At 40.6% G+C, this 20,336-nt stretch overlaps 1 long non-coding RNA gene across 1 annotated transcript; it reads left to right on the plus strand.

The window, feature by feature from the left end:
- Positions 1-12,133: 12,133 nt before the first annotated feature.
- LOC132505856 (uncharacterized) lies at positions 12,134-15,758 on the plus strand. The gene is made up of 2 exons (XR_009535562.1): positions 12,134-12,264; positions 15,381-15,758. It is a non-coding gene; the product is annotated as an uncharacterized LOC132505856 (long non-coding RNA).
- Positions 15,759-20,336: the final 4,578 nt, after the last annotated feature.

The following is a 20,336-nucleotide window of genomic DNA, read 5'->3' on the forward strand; positions in this document are numbered from 1 at the left end:
TGAGCCATGTTAAATCGATACATGTTTGAGATGTTCTTCTTATGGAATGAAACATAAAAGAGCATGCCTTTCTTCTTCTCCCTCTCCCCATGTTGTGTTTGGCAAAATACCTTGACATTCTAAAATGTCTTATCTACCTCTGATTTTAAATCATTTGAGGGCTACACAATCCCCCATGTTTAATCAGTATTTACCATCATAATAGCAGAAAATGAAACGAAGAGTGCTTCTTAACAATGAGAGCATTTCATAAAAGATGATACTTAAATTGGATTTCCTGTAATAGTAATAAAACATTTTCAAGCTCACTCCCAGCTGAAGGAAAGAACTTTTATCCTGCTCAAATCTGGATTTGTGTGAGAATGTGCATGTGCGTGTTTCAAATAACCAAACCAATAAGTTCTATTTCTCTGCTTATTATAATCAAGGGAATAACCCTTCTAATAAAATTGTGTTCAACAGTTCCTAAATTCCCTCCCTCATTCTAGCTCCACTTGGTATAATATAAAAGGCAATATATTTTGGAGGTATTTTTAATAAAACTTTTTCAGATGACTCTGTGTGGCAACACAAATTCATTTATGGTTTCCTATTAGTTTACCTTTATAGAGGTTTTAGTCTGTCCTATCTCGTGGGGTAAAAAGTCACCTTTTTTTTTTTTCCACGATCAACATTTGTGTTTATATTGACTTAATCTCTCCATTTCTTACTGTTTCACACATAAGAACAAGGTTGGGGCAGAGGGAAAATTAGATTGCTCATACCCCTGTGATATTAAGATTGACATTTTGTATGAATCTTACTATGCCCTGATATTTTTTATTATAAAGCCCTATATTAACTCTGGTGTTTATAAAGGTGGAGACAAAGTAGAGACAGGAGCTAACTCATGATTTGTTCATACTAAAATAACTTCACGATTATTCTGTGTTATTCATGCAAAATGACTTCTTACGTAGATAAGCTGTTTCATGGATCACAACAGTGTTCTTCATTCAAGATGACGTATTATGTAGATAAGATGCTTCTAGGATGGTGAGAATTTGGAATAACTTCATTGCAAGATAGACTTGTGGGAAGAATGACATAAGCATGAGAGAAGGAATAGCCAAATTAAGAAGCAATAGGATGAAACCCAACTGCAATCAATTTATGTTTCACCCTTTCTATTCTTTAAGGGCATGACATAGTCCAAGAGAGGGGAAAATGAGTTATTCAGGGAAGCTTATTGCTTCTTAGACTTTCCACTAATTCTTCCACCTTTAGCCCCAACCTCAACCCAGAGTTAGTGGGGCTGGATTTGCATGGAGGTACCACTGGATCTGTTTGAGTCATGACTGTGCTTCAATTCTCCTCTTAATATTCTGCTTCTTGGGCTTGTGGACTAATGGAGGCACTAGATACCTGCACAAGACAGGCTATGGAGTTTGCAGGTTCAGTGAAAAATGCAAGAGCAGAGCCTTTTGTTAAAAAAATTATTAAGGATTTAAAGATGGTGACAATAAAGCATTAAACTACACATGGGAACCTTCTAAGTGTGGGGCCCTGTGTCTCTGTACAGGCTGTATACCCATGAAATCGGCCCTGCCTTCAGATACTTCTAGATGTGAGAGTGAAAGTAAGGGTAGAAAAAGGAATTTTGGCTAAATGTGTGTGTAAGGAGAAGTTGGACACCAAATTTCCATGTCTATCAGTACAGCTGAGCTGCTGTTCATCTCCCTCCCAAGTGGAAGCCTCAAGTTGAGCATTCAGGATCATGGCCTTTGATATCCTACTCGTTTGCTGCATGTGATGAATTGGTAAATTTATTTCTCAAAGCTCCAGATGTCTCATTTCTGAAATAATAGTTTAAAACAAACTTCCAAGATACCTAAAAACTAAGTTTAATATTTATAAAGCTATTCCAAAGCAAGAAAAAAAAATTAAAGCAATCATTTTAGGGTTTGAGGTAGCTTCTTAGAAAATTTTGGGCAAGAAGAAGTTCTTGGAATGTCTTATCATTAACATTTTTCTCTAATGATGGTTTTGATTTCTCTCAAAAGGTAGCAGTGTATGGCAAAGCATGGCAGTTTGGAACACTCTGAGGTGCCACAGATCTGAAATGAATGCAGGCTCTGTCTACTATTAGCTGTGTGATCTTGGGCAAGCAACTTACTTCACCGAACCTCCTGTAAATTGTGGTCAGTAATAGTACTTACATCAGAGGGTTATTGATGTGTTCAATAAGATAATACACAGATGGTACTTCTTGGGGTGTCTGGCACATAGTAAACATTCAGTAAATGTAATTTGATGTGGAGGAAGAAGGAGGAGGAGGAGGAGGGGAAAGTGGTGGTGGAGTTATGGAAGCCAGAGTTAATAAAAAGATGAGAGCTGAATTGAAACCAATCTGTGCTGGAATCTTCTTCCCCCACTACCTGTGAGAACTCGGGCAAGTAACTTAACCTCTTAGTGCCTGTATCAGTTAGTTATCACTGAGTAACAAACCCACCCAATACTCAGTGACTTAAAATAACAATCATTTATTTTTGCTCATGTGACTACACAGGACTCAGCAGATCTAGGCCAGGCAGCTGTGCTTCGAGTTGAAGATCTAGCTGACATGGGTTACATGTTGACAGTTGGACTCTGGTCTGCTTTCCATGTCTGTTATACCACTTGGATTAGTAGTCTGGCTGAAGCATAATATTTTCATGGCAACGGTGGCAGCATGAGAAAAAAAGCTCCCTGTGCAAATCCATTTCAAGACTTTGCTCACTATGGATGTGAATATCCCATTGACCAAAGCAAGTCACATGGCTGAGCGTAAAGACAAATGTCAAGGAAAACACACTCCATCTCTAGTGGGGAGAACTCATATGGTTAAGGGTATGGAGAGAGAGAAGGAAAAGTCCTAGGGCCAATAACTTTCTTATATGTAATATGTAGTTAATAAAATGACCTCCCTCATAGACTTGTTTTGAGGAATAAATGAGCTAATCCATGTAAAGTATTTAGCACAGTGCAGGCATATACTTAGCACTTAATAAATGTCAGCTATGTTGGTAATGACGACTCTGAACATTCTTTGACCCAAATACAATGAAAGATTTTAGATGAGAGAGGCAGGTGTAGGTGTGGGTAGTTGGGAAAGAGTTAGTGACAGAGCTTTCAGCTAGATCTTAGAAGATAGCAAACTTTGCAAGGAAAACAAGGGAGGAGGATGTTCCTGGATGGGGCAGAACAAAAGCAAATAGCCTAAGGACAAAATAATGTGGATTTACAATGTTGATTTTGTTTAGTTTTAGGTGAATTACCCACCCTTTTGTTCCAACACTCAAATCCTTGAGATGACTTGTCAGTCCCAATTTCACTGTTTGGAAAGAGAACAGAGCATGCGTATATAATAAACCAACTGTAAACCTGTGATCTCTGCTTGGAACTTCCTCAAGCATTTCCCTTCCCTGGGCAGGTGCTGCTTCCCATGGGTCTGCTTCCATTCTGAGTGGAAGGCTTATCCACAGGAATCCAGGCTGCCAGAAACTGTGAAATACTCCTTGTGGGCTCAGTCCTGCCTTGGAGCCTTTGAGAACGGCTATTGCTTATGCGTAAGGTTCCGGGGAGGGCCTTGAGTCTCTGTGAACTCTCTTCTTCATGACAGTGGAGATTTGAGACACAAGACCCTGTGAGCAATTAATACTGTGAGCTCTTCGATTCAAGCTTCCTGCATATGCCATCCCTGTCCCTCCAGCCCCACCAGCCTGCTGCCTTGATTGCTAATGGGGTCCTGAGGAACAAGCAGGGGCAGAGAGCCTGCTGCTGACACAGCCAAATTGTCCAGGCCTGTTAGCGTCCTCCTCAGTAGCCACAGCCTGAAGAAAAATGAAGGCCTTTCCTCCCATCCTGGGTAACATATGTGAACTTGGAGGGTGCTCTTTGGAAGACAAATCTTTAGAAAAACCATACATAAAATCAAGCATGGAGCTGGAGCTTGGAACTCTTCATCAATGAGAAGAACATCTCTCCTCTGATCTCTCCCCACCCTATTCTAAGAAGGATGGTTTGAGAACCTCTCTTCAAGTGCCGATGGCTTTTACCTCTAGCCTTGCAAATCAATTTTGAGAAATCACTACCCAAAAAGACATTTTATCTGGTTATCCCAGTTGATATTGGTGCTCTCCAGAGGTATCCTGCCCTCACACTCCTTAAGAGATGCAAATTAAAGGAGCCGATGGGGGTAGCCAGTGGCTAGTTAATGCTCACGGCAGTGGATAGTGTGGCATCCTGCCTAGATGCCCCTTCCAGGACCCAGGCATTCATCCCCCAGCTGCCGGAAGTGTTGGCAGCTAACTTCCCTCAGCTTCGTACCTCTCTGGTCTTTTTGCCTGCAGATGGAGAGTAGCCTCACACCCAAGTTATGTCCCCTTCCTCAGGGGAGCCCATATCCATGACTGGTGGATGTCAGCATAAGATGGACAGCACCTCCAAGTGGGACAACGCAGAAGGACTGACTGTTTCATCTTCAGAGCTGCCCTCAGGGCTGGCTAAGGCTTTTGCCGCATCTTATCTCCCTGTGCAGTGCTGTGCTCCCTCCCCGACATGTGTTAATACTGAGAACACTCTGCAATGACTCTACACAGATATCTTTCGAGAGTGGATTTCCTCAGAAGTCTGACCTATGACCTCTGCACAGTGCCATGTGACTCTTGGCATGTTTTCACACCTTGGCTCATTTAATTTCCACAACAGCATCTTGAGCCATTGAGGAAACTGAGGTTGGACAGTAACTTGCCCAAGATTCCTCTCTCGGTAATTGACAAAAATGTCTACATTTCTCCAAATTCTGTAATCTGTGTGCTCCCTGACAGTTAAGAAGAGCACAGGCAGCTTAAAGTACAAAAAAATGTGGATCATTTATCGAATGAATGACTAAATAAATACAATGTCAAAGTAGACAGAAAGGAGGGTGGTCAAAATCTCTTTGTAGGAGGACCAGGGGTGAGTAGCAGATCTGCCGTGGACTCAGACGTATCTGGGTGTGTCTGATGCATGGATACACGCTTCTATCCCTGGAGGAGGAAGCGAAGGCACACTCACATGGGGGGTATTTGAGGAGAGTTTAGGGAAGGGGATACTTACAAAAGCGTGGGCAAATTATAAGAGACCAAAAAGGAATGGCAAGTTCCTTAGTTCTAAGCAGGGCAGAGAGCCACTGCCGTTTGCAGGACTGAAGAGGCCGGGAAGAAGAGCCCAAGTGCTGGGAGGGGGCTGCCTGACAGGAGCCGTTAGTGGAGGACTGTTCAAACCACAGACTGATGGAGAGCGAGCCGGGAAAGGAATACTCCCGTTTCTCCTCTCTCCTGCCCTTCCATAGCCCACTGAGCAACGAGTACCAGCTGGAGGGTATGGGAGCTAATTTTTCAGTCCACTCACACTGGGGTCTTGGGACACAAAGCAGGGTGGGCTGTGGAGGAGTCTGGTGGGGGAGGTAGAAATTTCTGGCACAGCACTGAAATGAAGACGCTGATTTCTAGAGACACTGAGATGAGGGCACCAAGCAACACTTACTTGATGGTCAGATGCCAAAACATGCCCCAAAGATGGGGACACTGCCTCCTCTCCATCTCAGTAAGAATGTTCACGAAAGAGACTGAGGCCTCGCCACAGCCCCTGAGGGCTGCCAAGTTAGGGAGTGCTGGGAAGCATCACCCTCGCCATGAATATCAGCTCCGGCAGACGCTAAATGTCACGGTCCTCAGTGGCTTCTCCAGCTGTGTTTATCAACAAGAGGGGCCAGGGAGGAAGACAGGTTCAGGCTATTTCTGAGTTTAAGTGAAACAAATGTGGGGACTCAGAAATGACTGAGGAAAACTTGAGATGGAGTCTGCAATATACTGGGTTGCACAGGGGCACGAAAATTTGCCAGTAAAAGGTGACATTACAATTAATGTAATGCTTTTACACCCACAAGCTGGAGAAACCTGGGGAACAGTTTAAGCATAAAATCATGGAAATTTAGAGAAAGAGCAATCTGAAATCCAGGCCAGAAGCTCATTCATTCAGCACATACAAAGAGAGGCAGCTCATTCAGCAAATACATTTGGACACCTTTTCTTAGCCAGGTACACGCTGCTAGTGTGCTTCCTAACCTGGGGTCCACTGAACCACACGGGGTCTATGGATACAAGTCTTTCTTTGTGTCATGGACTGAGAAGGAAACATTGCACATTTATTTTTACTAACCTCTACCTGAACATTGTTTCCTTCAATTATAAATATAGGCAATAAAACACATTAGCAGTAATACAAGGATATATTCTTATATCACATTATGATTATTTATTAATATTATTGTATATATTCATCACTACATACTTGAAAACACAGTAGTTTGTTTAATGTATTAATAAAGAAGCACATATATTTCTATACCACACTTTTTGGAAAATATTTTAATAATTATATTTCGATATAATTTGTTTCCTTTATAATCCCATGCATTTTAGTTTATGCATTTAAAACATTATTTGGAGATGGGGTTCAAGGCTTCACCAGACTGCCAAAGGGATTCATGGCACCCAGACACTAAGAACCCCTGTGCAAGGTGCTACTTCAAGGGCTCTCTGCAATGTGGTGGACTCAGTCAGAATTACACACGTGACACACTGGGGGCATAAAACATAACAGGGTTAACTTACATGAGGGGTGGAGAAAGATTTGATGGGGGAGGTGATATATAAAAACTAGTTTCAGAGGACAAGAACATGTCCACCAAGTGGGCAAAGCGCTCGGGTAAGGGGACGAGAGGGCCAGGGAGGGACGAGCAAAGAAAGGGAGGATTCTCGGCAGAGAATGCAAGGTGCTGAGGATTAAAAAAGCACCGTGTGGAAGTGGCGGTGGTGGGGGGGTGGGCAGGAGGTACAGAGAGAGCTGGGCAGGAGCCCGCCGAGAGAGTTTGAAGCATTTCTCTGAGCCCTTGGAGAGCTGTTAAAGACTCCGTGATGGGCAGGACATGATCACATCCACGTTTTGTGTTCAGAATCATCCCCGGCTGCTGTGTGGAGGTTGAAGAGGAATTGCAAGGATGGGAGATAAGGAGATACATTAGGTCCCCCTTGCCAGAATCTAGGCCTGACATCATGAGAGCCCTAGGTAAGGGTGTAGAGACCAGCATGATGCACTCACTCGGAAGGCAGTGAATAATGTTCCAGATCACACCAAAGGCTTCCTCTGACTCTCTTCTAAAGACTTTCTCTGACAGAAAGAGGATGCTTGGCCAGCGTGCAGAGTCTGAAGGTGCTGAGAGAGATAATGTCCGAGGAATAAGCCTCAGTGAGGGATGGGAGTTGGTGGAAAGATACTCCTGCACCTTCACCTCCAGGTGGGATTTTCTGAGGTATATTCAGCACAGCCTGTCAGAGGGCACTGATGGATGTGAGCTCCAGCTGCCCACAGCGGTAACTTGCTTCCTCCTTCCCCATACCCTCACTGTTCTTCCAGGGGTCACCTCTCAGATAAACTACTTGTCCCTAAACCTGGTCTCAAGGAAGCTTTAAGGGAACTCCAAACTAACAGAGACTTTCTCTCCAGACCCCAAACTAACAGTAGGTCTGGAGAGAAAGAACTGTGAAAGGAGGTGGTATTACAGAAACTGATCATTTATCCAATGTGAAAATGAAAGAGTAGGCGGTATCAAGGATGAGGTCAATTTTCCTTTCTGCCTTGTGTGACTAATAGAAAGACCTGCAATTCTCTGAGATTGGGATGGGCAGGAGGAAGAACAACTTGGGGGGGAAGAGCATCATTAATTCAAGGTGGACATGATGCCTTTGAATACTTTTGGAGCACTGGACATAAATGTCGAATAGGTGGTTGGAAATGCAGAGGCAGAGTTTATAGAAAGAGTTGGGTTGGTGGTGATGGCTTACTTGGAGTCATCAAGGATTTGGAGGAGATTTTGCTGAGAAAGTTTAGGAAACTAGAACCTTGATCTTTTGAACAGGACATTTGTGGAAGCTGCTATCTTCCAGGCTGGCCTTCTCCATCTTCTAATTCTGCTTCTGCCACCTGTGTCTAAGCACTGGCTGCTCTCACTTAGTGGAAAGCAGTTTCCTGCCAAAACTTCCTTCCAGTAATAGAAAGTCAAATTTTTTAAAAATTTTTTTCTGGAAGATGATCAACTGTAGGTATGTTGACGAAAGTGTATACCTCCCTGTTCCCTGTTTCAGTTTCTACAAAAGCAAATATTATTTGTAGGATGATCATATTATTTATCACCCAAATCAAGACACTTTTGAGAGTAAAGTGAAGCACTGTTTATAACTGTACCTTAGCAGTAGGTATAAATTGAGACGGTCTCAGACGAATGAAGACATATGGGTGCACTGATTATCTCATTACAACCACATATCTTTCTAGAAGTATGTAGAAGTATCTAGAATGAGAGATAAAGAGGCAAGGACAGAAAGGGACAGAGAGAAGGAGAGGAAAAAAGAGGGAGAGAGGGAAGGAGAGAGAGAGAATGAGGATCAGTCACACAACTGTTTTGAGAGTCTTTTTTTGACACAACTATCTGGAACATTCTTCCCTTTCTCTGCCTTTTTCTTTTGTATACATGTAGGGTTTATATTTTATCTTATTCAGCTTTTTATCTCCAGCCTATAGTCCAGTGCCCAGTATACACCAGTCAATAAATTATTTTTAAATACATGAATTAGCAAATTTTTCTTTTGAAAAATACTCCTAAAAATTCCATTTCACAACCAGTCTGGCCCACATGGAAGTTTTCTTCCACAGTCATTTCTAGTTTTATTGCTCAATTGAATAGTTGAATCAATGTTCTGTTGATCAGTTTAGGTATGGAAATTTGATCTCTGTTATTCTATTATACTGATCCTATTAAAATGTCTTAATATTGGTATTTTTTTCTGTAAAATGGGATAATTACAGTGCTCACCTCATATGATTATTGTGACGATTAAATGAGCTAATAAGTACAGAGAACCTGGCCCATAGTAAGGGCTCATTTCATGTTAATTATTGTTGTTGCTGTTTTTATTATATCTTCTAAAACAAGGATGGGGCCTTTACACTTATTGCTATTTGGGCAAAATATAGGGACACTTTTTAATGACTTACAAACATGTTAACCCATATTCAATAAAATAGTTTCACTGAAGTAACTCAATTCTTCATATCTGGTACACTCATAAATAGCATTCAGTGAGTGAGCAGCGATATCAGATTTAAAAACTATTTTTTTTCCTGAAACACTCTAATTTCAATATTTGAAGCTATGTTTCTGGAGTATTCAGTTATCTCTTCCCCTTAATATGAGAGAACATTGGCTGTAGCAAGATGGGTGAGAAAAAAAATGCCTGGAATTTAAATCAAAAAAGTTCATCCAAACATACCTTCCATGAGTTTTTGAGAGTGAGGAAAACTCCTTTCATCAGCATTATTAATGTCCTTTTCTAGGTCTCATAGCATAAGGTTTAAAGTTAAAATGTGTCCTTCAATAGGTTGTATTGGCAGAATTTCTAACTTATCTAGAAAGGTGAAGCTTAATTTAGGCAAGCGTGTCAAAAGGACACCTATAGTGGGGGTTATCTCCCTTCTTGAAGGAACTCTCTCCCGCTCATGTCAGAGCTTGAACTTAAAGACCTTGCATTCCTTGGTCTCTAGTTGAAAGTCCCTCAGACTAACTTTCTGCCCTTTCCCCTTTGAAGAGATTCTGAAATACATTCATCACCCTTCCCAGTCCTCTCATCTATAATGGAGGCAAATGCTGCATCCTGTTTTTTTTTCTGACCCTTGCCATCCTTTCTTCTCCCTCCTGACTTCCTGGAATGGGGGAAATATTTTAATACCTGGGACATTGCTTCACTTTTGGTTCACTTAATCATGTCTTCTCATGGACATAGGATTCTCTTAGACTAGAGCTATCAGACAGAACTATTGTATAAGGATGGAAATGTTCTACATCTACAGTGTCCAAAATGGTAGCCACTAGGCACATGTGCTGCTGAGCATGTGAAATGTGGTTAGTGAAACTGAAAAGTTGAATTCTTAACCTAATTTTATTTTAATTTAATTAATTGAAATAACCATAGGGAGCTAGTGACTACCATATTGGACTGTGAACTTAGGATATATTTTCCTTCAGAGATTTCATCCAAATTATAGTTCCTGGGGAAAACAAAAACAAACCCAAAAGTGAACAAAAATGCTATTTATTTATAGTCACAAGCACTGTTTAAACCATGTGTCTAGATAACCACAAAGAGACATTTACTGGAATTGTGAGGCATGCTGGGATTTTGGCTTAATTCAAAGTTTTCCCTTGACTTTGGTGATGCTGTTAATCTCTTGCCTTTTCTTCCACTTCTGTCATCTCTCCTTAGATAAATATCGCTAAGTTTTTTAATGTTGGAAGTCCTCAGGAGTGAGTCAGACTCTCCTTTTTTAGCTCCATATTCTGTTTCTAGGTTATTTTACTATGCCTATAACTTCAGTAATCTCTACATCAGTGACTCCTAAATTTATATCTCCAATGCACACTTCTCTTTGGGGCTTTCTCAGATAGAGCATGTTCAAAACTGAATATGTGACTTCATCACCGAATGACACCAGTCTAGCTGGGCAACCCAGAAATCCCCAAACCATCCTTGACACCTTCATCTCCTTGTATGAATTCCTGCATCTAAGCCATCTCCAAGCCTAACTGATTTAACTTGGAAAATAGCTTTCAAATTCATTCACCTCCCTTCATCACCACTGTTGCCATCGTGATCCAAGTCCTGGATCTTTTGCTAGAGGTTTCCACATGACCATAGTTACATAGACTTTCTTTTGCGTTTTATAAGTGAATCATGCTCCTTTCAGTCATGGAGCCATTACAGTGTCTCTAGAATTAATACTGCCTGGAGTGCTCCCCAACTTCACCCCCAGCCACCCTGTCCTGCTCAATACCTGGTTGATCTCCCTGAGATTTTATTCAGGCCTTAGTTCAAATGTCACTTTTTAAGGATAATTTTTCTGATGCCCTTGGCTATATCTGGACCACATTATACACTTTCATATCACCAGGTACTTCCCCTTCTGAACATTTACCACAATTGTAATTAATTGTCTTTAAGGTTGTCTCTGCTGCTAAAAAAAAAAAATGTAACTTCCATGATGCCAGGAACCCGTTGGTCTTATTCATCACTCTATTCTTAGTGCTTGACTCAGTAGGTACACATAATAGTTGCTCAATCAATATATGTTGATTCCTTAGTTACACAACTGGAAGTTAAATATATACTCTTGTTGCCTGGGGTTAGTAAGCTGAAACATCACTCAGTATCTGGATCAGGAAATTGATGGGGAAATGAGTTTGGTAACTTGTCATTTGTATGTGATGTGAATTCTCAAAACAGTGAGTTTCTCTGTGAATAAAACAATAAGAAACTGGAATCTTGCAGTTTTCGAAACAAACTCTTGATGTATACCTTTACACTTGTGTTATCGCAGCTGCAAACTTTCCAGCTGTTCTATAATATTTTAAATGTGTTTCAAATTATTCATTTACTTCTTTGAGTAGTTCTTCTTGAGTACATTTTTGCTTTTTAAAAATTTTCAGTTAACTTACTAACATGACTCTAATTGTTATTATTCTGTAGAATAATGTTCTTTCAAGAGTTCTTGCCAGAGACTCTCAACAAAGCCATTAACTGACCATGGTTACTGATTTCCAAAGAGTCATCCATACTTCAGGAATAATCTTTGGAATCAATTGTCTTTATTTACCTAGCATGACACCAATCTACTAACTCTATTATTCAAAAGTGGCACCTTTTCTATTTCCTTTGTTATAGCTCCCAAGCATGAATTTGACAGTTTTCATGCAGGAAAGGAAAATGAACGTTTCTGGACTTTTATGAGACTTCTTGTATTTGCTTATTAATTGCTCCACTGACCTTGTAACTAGCTTCCTCTCTTTGATCTGATACTTTCTTATTTTGTGCTTGCAGATGTTTTAAAATGTTCCAATATTTTCCCCCTGGGTAAACTGGATGCTTTGTGGTAGCGGCTGACGTAGTTTGCTTGGCCACCAAGGCTTAATTTGATAACTTCTCCTAACAAGTAGGACATTTAAACGAGGATGAGAAGGATTACCAGGCTACGCTAATCTAAATTTGAGATAGTCTTCAATGGATTGCCTAGCTAGTGAGTTACATCTTTTTTTGGAAGGAAGGGATTGCCGTGTATAGCCTGCCAAACTCCTGATTTTACAAGTTCACAGTAAGTATTTGTACAAATTAAAGTCAATTTAAAATATAAATTACTGAAAGGAAACATAGGCTTTTAAAGAGCCAGATAATTGATTTAAAAAACTTAAATGCCTGCTTTCTTCAGAATATTTGAAACAAGTCATAAGAAAGTTTGAAAAGTTAACCATGGAGTAAGCATCCAAGAAATTATTGAAGTATATAATTTTATTGAACTTAATAATTAAAATTATGAAAAGGTCATAAAATATTTACACTCCTCAGTAATCAGTAACTATTTTGAATAGTCGTTTTCTAAGGCCATGGAAAGCTATGGTTCTCTTTAATTAACTAATTAAACTAAATAGTGTTTAACTTTTGTTTTTAGAAACACATCTTGTTTTTTTCATTTCTTAAAGAAAATTGTAATTTACTGTACTTTTATCAAGGGTCAGACTTTAATTATCACTGTTAAGCAACAATAGAGAAATACAATAAAATGATTTTTTGCATTGAGGAGCAACTATTTATAGATGATAATAATACCAATAATAAGTAGTCACACATACCTTCTGTAGGCAGAAGAAAAAATGTGAAATAAGACCAAATTATATCTAAAGCAAAGGTATAGGTTTTATATGCGCATGCTAAATAAAGAACTTCCCAGATACTAACCCAAATGGGCACCAAGGTCATAATCACAGGAATATTACAGTGTGAAGGTGGGAGGATTCAGGGCACCACATGGTGCAGCCACTCCGGAGCCTTCTCTGGAGGTGAGTGTTAGGTATCAAAGCTGTACACCCCAAAAGAGTAATTATTAAATTTGGGAACTTGATAGAAGGAACCATTCAAATTCTATGCCATAGTAACTTGAGCTGTTGTAAATTTTTGTGTTGTTTTTTGAGATGAATTTTATTTTTATTTCATATTGGGCTATAGTTGTTTCACAATGTGTTAGTTTCAGGTGTACAGCAAAGTGTTTTAATTATACATATACATATATTTATTCTTTTTCAAATTCTTTTCCCATTTAGGTTATTATAGAATATTGAGCTGAGTTCCCTGTGTTATACAATAGGTCCTTGTTGTAAATTTTGAATGGCTATAGAAAGTCGGTTATGATTTATTTTCTCTATAAAATGTACCTGATCATGTCTCTGGGCACACCTTGTCCCCATTCAAGCAGATCTGTTCTACTACACACCATCCGGAAGACTGCTTTCCTACACAGGGATGGAGAACTCAGCTTTGCCTCTGGCGACATCTCAGCTTGTCCCTTATGACCTTGGGCAGGTCACTTAACCTCTCTGAAGTTTAACTTCCACATCTGTAAACCATAAAGATAATTACACCCAATTCTTCAGGTTCCTGTGTGGATTAAATGAGATACTGCATGATAGTGCCCCGTGAGTGCCGGATAAATGCTAACTGCTGTTACCTCCAGTATTCCCTCCGTAGACTTCGAGTGAGCCTTCTTGGTCAGGCCTTTCAGCCTTTACATCTCTTATTACAATATTGTCACTAGAAAGAGGTGGAGTGTTAGCTTCAATAAGTCTGCATTTGCCGCTGTGAGGGTCCTGTGTGCACAGCACCTGGATTTCTCTGAAGAAAAGCCATTAGAACCAGATTTGCTGCTTCCGCCAGCAGAAGCAAAGCACTTTAACTTCATTAGCACAGCCCTGCCTGTCAATAGCTTTTCAAATGGTCAGGACAGTAAAAGTTCTTTTCAGCTTGGGGCTATTTTGCATTATCTTTAAAGGACACTTTCTCCCTGGAGAGGCCACCTGCCTCTTAAAAGTTGAGAGGGTCTCTCTGCTCAGTCCTGAGCTTTCACACAGCTGCTGAAGGCAGACACACATTCCTAGCATTTGGCATCACAAAGGGGGCTCAAAGGCTGGGCAAGAACCTTGCTGTCATTTTGTCAACCTCTTGCCTATTTTTCCCCAGACTTCCCCCAGATTTTCATTAGGGCTCAAGCTGGAACAAGGAAACACAATACTATCAGAATAGGCAGTAGTATTTTTTTTATTAAGCTTTTTATTTGAGATGACTGCAGATTCACATGCAGTCATCAGAAATAATAGAAATCCTGTGTACTGCCTAACTTGCAACTTTGACTCAGTTTCCCCCAATGGTAACATGTTGAAAAACGAAAGTACAATATCCTGAATATTGACATTGAAAAAAAGATACAGAAAAATTCCATCACCACCTCCCTGTCCTACTTCACCCCTCCTCCATCCCTGACCTCTGGCAACCTCTACTCTGTTTTCTATTTCTATAATTTCGTCATTTCAAGAATATTACAAAGATGGACTCATACAGTGTATAACCTTTTGGTATTGTCTTTTTCCATTCAGCATAATGCCCTGGAGATTCATCCACTAGATTGTGTATCTGTACCTTGTTCCTTTTCATTGCTGAGTAGTATTCCCTTGTATGAATATATCATGGTTTGTTTAATCATTCACCCACTGAAGTACATCTGGGTTGTTTCCAATTTTAAGCTAATATGAATAAATCTTCCTTGAATAGCCATATACTGTTTTTACGTGACTCTTAGTTTTAATTTCCCTGCAATAAATGTCCAATTGCAGGCTTGTATTGTAGTTGCATGTTTAGCTTTATAAGAAACTGCCTACCTGTTTTCCACAGTGACTCTACCATGGTATATTCTACAAACAGTGTAGAATGGATCTAGTATAATCTGCCTCCTCTCCAGTATTTGGTATTGTTACTGTTATTTAGTTTGGCTATTCTGACAGGTGTGAAGTGATATCTCACTGTGGTTTTAATTTGCATTTCCTCAATGGCTAATGACGTTGAATATTATTTTGCAATAGTCTTTTGCAGATGGTATAATTTAAGAGCTGGAAAGAATTGGACAGATTCATTTCAGTGATTGAGCCCAAAATTAGTGTATTTGGTTGAGAGTCAGGTCCCAGTGAGAGAGAGAGAGAGAGAGGCACTTGGCTCTGAACTCAGGTCTCCTAAATCCCAGCCCAGTGATGTTTACACCAGATCCTATCTCTAGGACACATCAGGGACGATTTGCTTGCTCTGATTAGGTGGTAAGGCTGATTAAGAATGTATATAAGTAGGGCTTCCCTGGTGGCGCAGTGGTTGACAATCTGCCTGCCAATGCAGGGGACACAGTTTCAAGCCCTGGTTTGGGAAGATCCCACATGCCGTGGAGCAACTGGGCCTGTGAGCCACAACTACTGAGCCTGCGCATCTAGAGCTTGTGCTCCACAACAAGACAGGCCGCGACAGTGAGAGTCCCGCACACTGCGATGAAGAGTGGTCCCCGCTCGCCACAACTAGAGAAAGCCCACGCACAGAAACGAAGACCCAACACAGCCAAAAATACATAAATAAATAAGTTTTTTTAAAAAAAGAATGTATATAAGTAAAAAAAACAAAACAAAAGAATGTATACAAGTAATCCAGCAATTGCAACTGTGTAGTATTTAGCACATATCTGCCATCTACTAAGAACTCAATAAATAAGTGAATTTATGTCTATATCTATGTCTATATCTCACCTTATTGTGGGAGCTAACATTTTTCCTTTCTTTAAAGTAGGCATGTTATTTCCTGCCTTACCCTTTCAGAGCAGGAAATAAAGAAAATAGGATTTAAAAAAATAAAAACAGAAACATTTCAAATATTGTCAAAAATAGAGAAAAAGAACAAACATGTCTGTTCAATCTATCCTGTAGGTCTCATTGTGGGTTACTAGGGTTAGTAATGGGGAGAGGGGGGATCTTGGGGACCCAGGAGTTCATCCTCCTGATTTGCAGATGAGGACACAGGAGCTCACAGAAATGAAGTCCCCTCTCAGGCGCTGCTCGGGAGGGGCTTAGAGGAGCTGGGATTGAAGGTGTTTCCCAGCAGGGAGCCCAGTGCCCCTGACTGAGCCCCTGCCATGTTCTCGTACAGGACAGGGACACTGGAGACCCAGGGTTCTGTTTACCATGAAGGCCTTTTGGGGGTGGGAAGGGAGGTGAAGAGAGCTGGGAAACTGTAGTCACTCCCTGGGGTCAAAATTAACCTGTGTAGCTTGACTCCTTCTAGCCCAAGGAATGTCATCACTTGTTCAGCTTTGCTGAGAGAACAACCCTTTTCATTTGGATATAAAAATGCTCAGCACTCTGATGACCGCATCTAAAGCCAGTTACCACCCAGGCCCCAGGCTGTGCCGATCCAGATGGCAGAGGGAGTAAAGGGAATTCAAAACTGTGCTTAAGACAGAAAGAAAGGGGTAAACAAGGCATGCATGTAATTCAGAAAGAAGGTGTTTCGAAGTTAGGAGGTGATCACCACAGGGAAAGAAGCAAGCTTTCGCCCTGGGAGGGGGTTTCCAGCCTCAAGCTTTGTGAAATACGTCACAGAAGCAGCAACAACCCAAGGAAATGAGGGATGGCCAGAGGCCGAGGGAAATGTCCTTGTTTGGGGATCTCTGAAAGATGTGGTTTTGAGCATCTGTATCTGACTCTGAGCCAGTGCGGACTTTCTCCGGGTGCTGCTGGAGGAGGTGGTATGAGTCCCGGAGAATCACCTGCCATCAATGTCTTCCTGGAGAAAGCAGCACCGCAAAGCTCTTATCCCACACAATTCATTCCTTGATAACAATTGTGTTTGTCCCTTCATGTCCTGAAGCAAAAGTAGCAGATGTAATAGCTGTTGAAAAAAAAATTAACTGGTATGATGACTGATTTATAGCTTCGTCATACTATAAATTATAACAGGAGACGGAGGGAAGGACTTTTTGGAAGCCTGCTTTTCTGCAGAAGTACAAAGCCCTTGCTTCTTTTCCAGTTATTGTTAATTTGCTAAAAATAAGGTCTGTGAAATATGTAAACATCACCCTCCCCCCCCCATATGGAAACCGTGAATTATTCAGATAGTGGCTCTAGGTAGGCAGGAAAGAGTTGGATGTTGGCCTAAGGCCTTATGTTCCTGTCCCTGACAGGCTCTGAGCATGTCAAAACCGCTCTTCAATCACCTGGCTAATAGTACAGTGTATTTCAGTAACTGAACTGGTCACATAATTAGAAGCATTCTCCTCTAGCTGGAAAGAAGTCTGCTGGTACATTCTTCTAAATGAAAGAAACCCGACTAGTTGTGCCAGGTTATATAATTTAATGGAGAAACTGTAGAAGGAGTCCTTGAAAAAGTATGATGGTGCATTCATTTTTGGTACAATATTAAGCACTCGAGCAGAAAGTTTCTCTTTTAACTCCCAGCCAAGGCTCATTGCTGTTGTGTAAATGAACTCAGTGCAGCCAAAAGCCCCAGCTGGTTGACAGGACGGAGCCAGTGGCGACCTGAATGCGTGGGGTCTATTTGCACTTGCTTGTCATATCTTGGGCAAACCAGCACTGACGTCCAATGCGGTAGGTGAACATTTCTGCTCTCATCATTGTTATAAGCCCAGTTTTTTAAAAAACCTGTTCTTTATTTGCTCTTTAAACAACTACAACAAAAATCTGATGGTAGATCCCTCTGACCTCATTGAATCCAAAACGGCATCTCCCTCCCTTGTTCTCTCTCCCTGGCCGCCCTTTATTTTTCCTCTTCTCTTTTTCTCTTTCATCTGGCTTCTCCACCCAAAAAGCCAAGGGAAGTGAGGTAACAATAACTTTGTTGCATTTCACCTGGCCCACCCAGAGAAAAGCTATTTCTAGGCAAGTGCGGAAAACCCAAACCTTGTGGAACTCACCCGGCCCTCTAATCTAACATCCTCTGTGTGCTGCAGAGTCTAATGTTTAATTTGAAAAACAATCCGAAAATAGCATGAAAGGAAACGTGGAATTTGCATAGCTATATATATGTTTAAGATAGTCTTTTCCAAAAACACTGTGTTTGAGAGCTGGCCCTCAAACTTGAAGTTGCCCGAATTTCATAGACTCCTCTGAGATAAGGAGTGTAATTTTCACTTGAGTGTTGGTTGATTTTCTGCACAGTCCTCTTCGTCCTCTTCATACTAGGGAGACTGATCTCAAACCCTGTCCTGCTGCAAAGCTAAAAGCTGACATTCAGAACTGTGTGCTGACTAATGCTAAATAACAATGACAATGAAGACAGGGCGATTTCTAATGTTGGATTGTCATATTTTAAGAGTCTTATTAAAATCTCCTTGTTTTTCTTTCCTTTTATTTCTACCTTTCTCTCTCTCTCTCTCTCTCTTTCTCTCTTTCTGTCTTTCTCTCTTTCTCTTTGCTATTTTCTTGACCTTTTCTTTTCCCTTTTTTTGAAAGAAAATTTTTTCTTTTTTCTTTTTTTTTTTTGCGGTACGCGGACCTCTCACTGCTGTGGCCTCTCCCGTTGCGGAGCACAGGCTCCAGACGCGCAGGCTCAGCGGCCATGGCTCACGGGCCCAGCCGCTCTGCGGCATGTGGGATCTTCCCGGACTGGGGCACAAACCCGTGTCCCCTGCATCGGCAGGCGGACTCTCAACCACTGTGCCACCAGGGAAGCCCCCTATACCTCATTTTTGTAGGCAAAGCCTTGGTTTGGTTTAATCCAGCTACCTGCAGATGGACTTTTTTCACTGTCAAGCCCTTTGGAGGCTGACTTCTATTTCCAAAACTCTAAGTTTAATAGCTGGAGAAGAATAACAAAAATTTGCCATTTCAGGTTTCCTAGAGATTCAGTCATAATCAATTCAGTCATAATCAATGGTAAAGATTGTTTTAAAACAATCTTACTGACAGGTGCTAGAAATCCAGGTGTGAAGCATAAGCTCCTCACTTAGAAAGGGTTGCTCTTCAGGTCAAGGTGCAGGGCAGAGAGGGTGCAGAACTCATGCGGTGAAAACATTTAAGGGAGAGTAATAACCAGTGTGTAGATCTTTACAAAAGGGGTTCTTATCTTGGGATCCATCAGCAGATCTATGGGTAGCAGTTAGAGTGTCCGTGAACTTAGATAGGAAAAAAATTACTTCTTTCTGTTTCCTACGCTTTAGTTGAGATATAACTTTTCCATCAATTATAAATATGGACAAATCCCCATGGTATGATAATATCAGACCTCTGTCACACATCACATTACAACTAGTTGTCACAGGTATCTCAAACTTCTTTATGCTCGTATCACTACTTTGAAATTGTGGTAAAGATTAGACCCACTACTAGATCTTTCTATTTAACAATTATTTTACCACAATTACAAATATTATTATAACTATTTCAATATAATTGTTTTCCTTAATAATCTTATACATTTTACTCAATGCATTCAAAATCATTGTTCTGAGAAGCAGTCAGTGAATTATCAAATGACTCCCTGGCACAATAAAGGTTAAGAATCTTGGTTTGGAGATTAAATGATTCTTCCAACTAGATATTTTGTGGTTCTAGACTTTGGGCAAGTGGGGGGCTATAGAAAGTAGGAGAGAGGGGAACTTGGAATTTGTCTTGGGCCTAGAAGAGCTGCTGCTTACCTCTGTTGGGCCAGTGTCCAGAGCTAAACATCCAAATAACCCTCCTAAAATGTAGAGAAATAGAAAACAGCCCGTGCTAGGCAGCAGATGTGGGGAAAATAAGAAAACAAAGCAAAACACAACTAAAAACCCCACTGAGGGATTAACAGATACACACTACTACATATAAAATAGATGAATAACAGAGGCCTACTGTATAGCACAGAGAACTATATTCAGTATCTTGTAATAACCTATAATGGAAAAGAATCTTGAAAAGAATATATATATTTGTATATATATATGTATTATATAATAATGTATATAATATATATATATATATATAACTGAATCACTTTGTTGTAAACCTGAAACTAATACAACATCATGGATCAACTATACTTCAATAAAAAAAGGGTGAGAAAACCCACTGAAAATCTTGTAGCACAAAGTGTTTCTTATCATTTCTTCCCTGTTTTGCACATATTTTTCCTGGTGTTAATCCCCAAACTCCCCTTTTTTAAGCAGTTTTAGATTCCAGAAGATACCCATCCCCTTTGATGTTACTTTGCATAAGCATTTGTAGGCAAAGCAGCATTTACAGAACTCTCACTCACAAGTTGTCCTGCCTGACTCTTTACTAATATTGCAACAATGACAAAAGGCCAGCTTGCTAC

Source organism: Lagenorhynchus albirostris, chromosome 15 (genome assembly GCF_949774975.1).
Source record: "Lagenorhynchus albirostris chromosome 15, mLagAlb1.1, whole genome shotgun sequence".
In the NCBI taxonomy this organism is placed as follows: Eukaryota; Metazoa; Chordata; class Mammalia; order Artiodactyla; family Delphinidae; genus Lagenorhynchus; species Lagenorhynchus albirostris.